This window comes from Myotis davidii, unplaced genomic scaffold, assembly GCF_000327345.1.
Source record: "Myotis davidii unplaced genomic scaffold, ASM32734v1 scaffold448, whole genome shotgun sequence".
Classification (NCBI taxonomy): Eukaryota; Metazoa; Chordata; class Mammalia; order Chiroptera; family Vespertilionidae; genus Myotis; species Myotis davidii.
The window spans coordinates 3786969-3792492 of NW_006383009.1; positions in this window are offsets into that span (position 1 = coordinate 3786969).

Consider the following 5524-nt stretch of genomic DNA (forward strand, 5'->3'; position numbering starts at 1 on the left):
AGTCGCTGACGTCACCCGAGTGAGGCAGTCTGGGAAGGGGGGGCGGAGGATGCGGAGAACGGGCGGGGCCACGGCGCTGCTGCAACTCGGGGATGCGGGCAGGTGGATCGCGGCCCCTGTCATCTGGTCTCCCGCGTATCCACTGGAGAGAGGATCTTAGCCTGAGCTAGGGACCAAAAGGAAACAGACAGGGTGATGAGATACAGGAGTCTATTTGCCAGGATATCAGGGAGGGCCTCCCGGAAGAGGCTGCGTTTGAGCTGGCCAAAACAGGCAATCGAGGCAGGAGGAACTGCGAGGAACCTGACGTAGGGCGGGGCTTGTTAGGATAAGAGGGAGGTGGGGTAAAGCCTGCCCTAGATCCTAGAGAATGGAAATGAAGCGTCGGGAGCGTTGCGAGCTGGTCAGCCAAGGCTTTGGGAAGGTCCCCGGCATTATCTCCTTTGATACCCAAGTCAGGGGGGCGGTAACTTGGGAGCAGTGTGCCTCCTTTGGAAAGCCCTCTCAGCCCGTCCTCATCTTCCTCTGGCCCAGCCCTAACCCACAGATCTGGGAGATCGGGCCCCTGCTCCCCCGGACTGAGGGCCTCTCGGCCCGAACCGAATGGGGTGGGGCAGAGAGGTGCTGATAGGGAAGTGGGGAGTGCTGTTAAAATTCCTAATGGTCTTGGGAAAACTTGGGACAAACGGACACTTCTGGTTTCCATAAAAGCCGTACTCCCCAGGTGAGGAATGGCAGCCCCGTGAACCTAGCGTTAGGTCACCCTAGCGTCCTCTCTGTCAGGCATGGGAGTGGGGGTACCCCTCTAATTCGGGGTCTCCTGTAAAGGTGACCCCTGCTCCCCAGTGTGTCCCTCACAGGTGCCTGCCAAGGCCTGGAGGCCTCCCGCGCCTCTTCTACGCTCCGCCCCCGCAGACGGGGCGACAGCCCCGCGGGGTCGATGGGTCAAAGGGCGCCTCAGGTTCCGGCCCAGGAGGAAGGAACAGAGGTTGCGGGGGGAGGGGGGGAGCGGGGGTTGGAATGGCGCACGCTTTCTCCCCGGCCGGCCGCCCCGCTTTCATGTCCGCGGCCTCGGCCGGCCCCCACGTGGCTTAATCAGGCGCGGCTGTGCTTGGTGAACCCCGAACATCTGGATCCTGGCGCGCCCCTCCCCCGCTCCCGGCTAGGCCGCGGCGACCCTGCGGCGAGGGCCTGCGGCTGCGGTTTGCGAGGGTGGGGAAGCCCGCGTCCAACCTACCGCGCGCCAGCCCCGCGCCTCGGGCAACGTCCCGTTTCCCCGGTGGGAAGCCCAGGCCCCAGGCCCCTGCGGCGGAGTTAGGATGCAAGCCCACACGTGTCAGCTCCAGAGCCCCGAGCGCTCACGCCCTCCGCAATTACCGTCCTGCATTTATCGCAAACAAAACCTTTCCCAGGCGGTTTCCTGCAATAAATCTGTAAGGAAGTACCAGCAGCATTTCCCAGCTGGCAGATGAGGAAACCGAGGCTCAGGGTGGCCAAGGGTGTCGGTCCAGGTGACAAGTTAGAGAAGCAAAAGACGGCAAGATGGGAGGACGCGCGTCGGGGGTACTAGCCGTCGCTCTTAGAGCGGAGAAGGAAGTCAGTCCAGCCGAGTCCTGCGGAGGGGGAAACTGAGGCAGGAGGGGTTGGACCGCTGGCCTTGGTCTCCCGAGAGGAGTGGAAAGGTTAGATTGCCGCCGCCCCTCTTTCTGCTCCGCGAGGCTGCTGAGGGCCGAAGCGGAAGGAGGAATTGACCCCGGCCCCCCAGGTGAGCCCACTCGCCCCTCCTGTCGTTCCGGAGGGAGCAGGTCCAGGTGAGGGGCGGGAGGGCCGGCGGGCGGCCAGGGTCGGATTTCAGGAAATCCGCCGACATTCCTCCGGGGCTTAAGAGGGAAAGTTGACTCGGAAAAGCAGAGCCCGGCGTCCGGGAAGCAGCGGCTGCGGTCAGAGCGGGCATCGGACAAGCGCCCTTTGTCCCTTGCCGCCCTCACCACGACCCCGCTGACCCCCACCCCCAAGTTGGGTACAGGCGGGGAGAAGGCATGACCTCTTGGCGCCAGCGATTGCTGACAGTGGGGAGGCAGGGGAAAGGGGCACAATGTCACCCCCCAACTGTCAGCCTCCTGGACCCCAGACGTCCGAAGTTCTCCAGAGAGCAAGAGGGCAGGGAGCTCACGCTCAGTGCACTGGCCCTGACCTGGACTCCCACCTCCAGTGCCTGTAACCCAGGCATCCCAGTTCCCCAGCCTCAGCCTCCTGGGTGGAAATGATAAAGCACCTCGGTCTTATGCACACAGGTCCTGAACCTTATTCTGCTGCTCCCCCCGACCCCCACCCCCACCCCAAGTCCAAGTCCAGAACCTCACTGTCGCCACTTCCTGGGAACACTGGCCTGAACCAAAAGGCAGCTAATCTAACCAGGGGATGGGGGTGGGGATGGTGTCTCAAGGGAGAGACAGCTCTGTGCCCTCCTCATTCCTACTGGCTCTGGGTCTCGATGGGACCCTTAAGGTGCTGTAACCAAGGCCTCCCGCCAGTGGCGCCTCAGAGCCCTGGCATGATGCAGGGAGCTGGGGCTGGAGGGTCTCCCCCAACCTAATCCTTAGGTGCAGAGACTGAAAGACTAGGGAGGAGTCCCTCCCCTAGCCCATGTGGGGCCCTCCCTTCATCTGCCCCCTCAGTACATTCCCAGCCACCTTCAAGGACTTGGGTCAATATTTGCTAGAAGTTCCATCAATGCTGGTTCCTCTCCCTGAACAAAGAGGTGCTGCCACTGGGGAAGAAGGGGTTAAGTCACAGGGACACCAAGGTTAAGGAAAGGTGCACCCAGAGGTCAAATCTTTCCTTAAAGTCAAAGGTATGGGGTCAGGGTCACCCAGAGAGCAGAGGGCACCCTTCAGGACAGGGTTGGACAGGATTGGGAAATCCAAAGAATCCATACCCTTCTATCAGTAAGGACCAGAGAGGGTTGGCTACTGGCTTGGGTCACACAGCACTTCAGGGGCATAGGCCTGGCTAGGACCCTAGGCAACATGATACACTGGGACTGAGTTTTCTTGCTGCTCGGAGGGACTGAGAATTCTCTATCTTTTTATTTTGCAAATGTTCACTGAGCTCTTCTCCTGTCCTGGACCCAACATGAGGATCCTAATGGCTCTCAAACTGCTCACAGTGTAAAGGAAATAAGTCATCAGAGAAAGCTGATGTTTGAAGAGCTGTGTTACAAAGACCATTAAAAAGGGGAAAGGGATAGACAGTGCTTGAGAAGGGTGGGAGGTCTGTCTAAGAAGACAACGCTTGACCTGTGACCTGGAGGAAGAGAAAGCACTAACTGGGGGAAGATTTGGGGGAACTGCACTCCTGCAGAGGGAACAGCAAACATACAGATACCCTGCCTGATGTGTTTGGGGAAATGGGGCTGCAGTGGCTGGAGCGTAGTGAGGGAGAGGAAGGGGAAAAGGAAGGTGGAGAAGAGGAAGGGAGGGGAGGGAAGGAATGTAGCAGGGCAGAGGAGACCTGCTTCACTTCTTTTAGAAGTTCCCTCCCTCTGCCTGCAATGCAGATGGGGACAGAAGATTATGGGGAAGGTATGGGGTCAAGGTCACCCCAGAGGAAGCCAGGGACACCCCAGAGGGAGATGGTGGGGCGCAGACCCAAATGTGGCGGGAAGAAGGGGGTCAGAATCTCAGGATGGAGATGTATTTTGGAATCAGAGCCAACAGGATTTGTTGATGGATGGGACGTGGGGGATGCACAAAGGAGAGAGTTGTCACGCACGCCTCCAGGTCTCTGGCCTGAGCACCTGGGTGGATGGGGGAGCTTTTTCCTAAGACCCAGGGATGACTTGGGGAGGAGTAGAGATTGGGGGGAAATATCAAGATTTTCCTCCAGAAGCCTGAAGTGTTCCAAAGAGGGAGTCAAACTTTGAAGGGGGGCACATATCCTGAACACAATTCCATACAAGAACTGCCACCTCCACTTCACCCTCTGAACCACCCAGTGGCAGGTGGGATTACAGCCCCATTTTTCAGAGGAGACAAACTGAGGCCTGGGGACCACCTCTGCTCTAAAATCACATGTCCTCAGTGCTCAGTGCTATGCTAAGCACTTAGATTGTGGGGCCCTTGCGGCACTGCATCTTTCCACAGAAACCCTTAAGCAGCCTAGGAGTCACCCACTGTGCCATGGGGGAAACTGAGGCAGAGGCCTGGGTGGTTCCAGTAAAAGACCAAACCCATCTAAAGTCCAGATTGGGGGGCAGTTGCGTAGAGCCCCCAGGACTCCAACCCCAATTCTATTATCTGACAGTCTGGGTTCTAAGTTGGAGACCCAAGTAGCAGGGGTGGAGGACAGCCTTGAGCAAACAAGGTGGAGGTTCCTGAGCCCCTTTCAGACACTTTTACCCCATTAACTGGTTAGGGGCATGCGTGAAGGTCCAGGCCTCAGGGAACCCCGTGAAAGGAGAGTTAGAGACCCCTCTCTCAGGACAAGCGGCCGGGGGCGGGGCTTCGACCCAAATCGCGGCCCGGCAGGAACTCTCATTTCTGGCCTTGAGTTCAGGAGCCCTTTTATCCTGAGCGTACTGATCGGCCAGGGACAGGGAGGAGGGGGATGAGGCGTCCGGGCTGGAAGAGGGTCCTGAAACCCAAGCAATAGCCAAAAATAATAACACGGAGGATTCCTGCGCAAAAATAGTAAGACAGACTCGCATCGCTCCCGGCAGCCTGCGTTACCTGGAGTCAGCGGGCGGCGGCCGCCGGAGCGATTACTCACTGCGTGGCGCACCCCACCCGCGGGGCCGCTGAGCGGATTTTTCCGTGGGGGGGTGTGTCAGTGAGCATGGGGGGCCTCCTTACCGCTCTCCTCCTGGGCATCGTTTCTGCCAGCGGGCAGGACCCGCACAGGGCCGCGTCCCCGCGCCCACAGGGGCCCCTTTCCCCTGTCTGCCCACGCAGGAGCTCCCTCCTGAGGCCCCCAAACCCCGAGGAACCTCTGCCCCATCCCGCTCGAGGGGGGACTACAGAGCCAGAATGAGTGCCAGGGACTCCGTGGTTCCTTTTTCTGCGTTTTCTCTCCAGCAAAGCCTGGGCCGGAGGTTGCCCGTGAGGACGGAGGAGAGGCAGGATGCAGCGAGAGGGGGGCCGCTGGGACCAGACTGATAGAACCCGCACGCCGCCAGTGGCGTGGGGGCGACTAGGGAGCGACTTTCAGGCCCCTGGGGAGGGAGGTGGACTGGAGGTGGAAGCAGGCGCAGCTCAGGGACCACTCAGTGGGGTGACGGGACCAAAGCTGTGGTGCAGGCTGAAACAGACGATTGCAAGGGCAGGAGCGGCCAGGGCTGAGGGCCACAGGGGACACTGAAGGGGCACGGGGCCGAGAGCAGGGTGCAGAGAAGTGTGCGGGAATATGGACACGGAGTGGGGGCGCCAGGTCCCACACTGGGGATGGGGTGGGGAACCTAGAACTGGCTGGGTTCGAATGGAAGATCCCAGGCGGGTTGGGGTTGGGTGGGAGGGGGTTCTGGGCC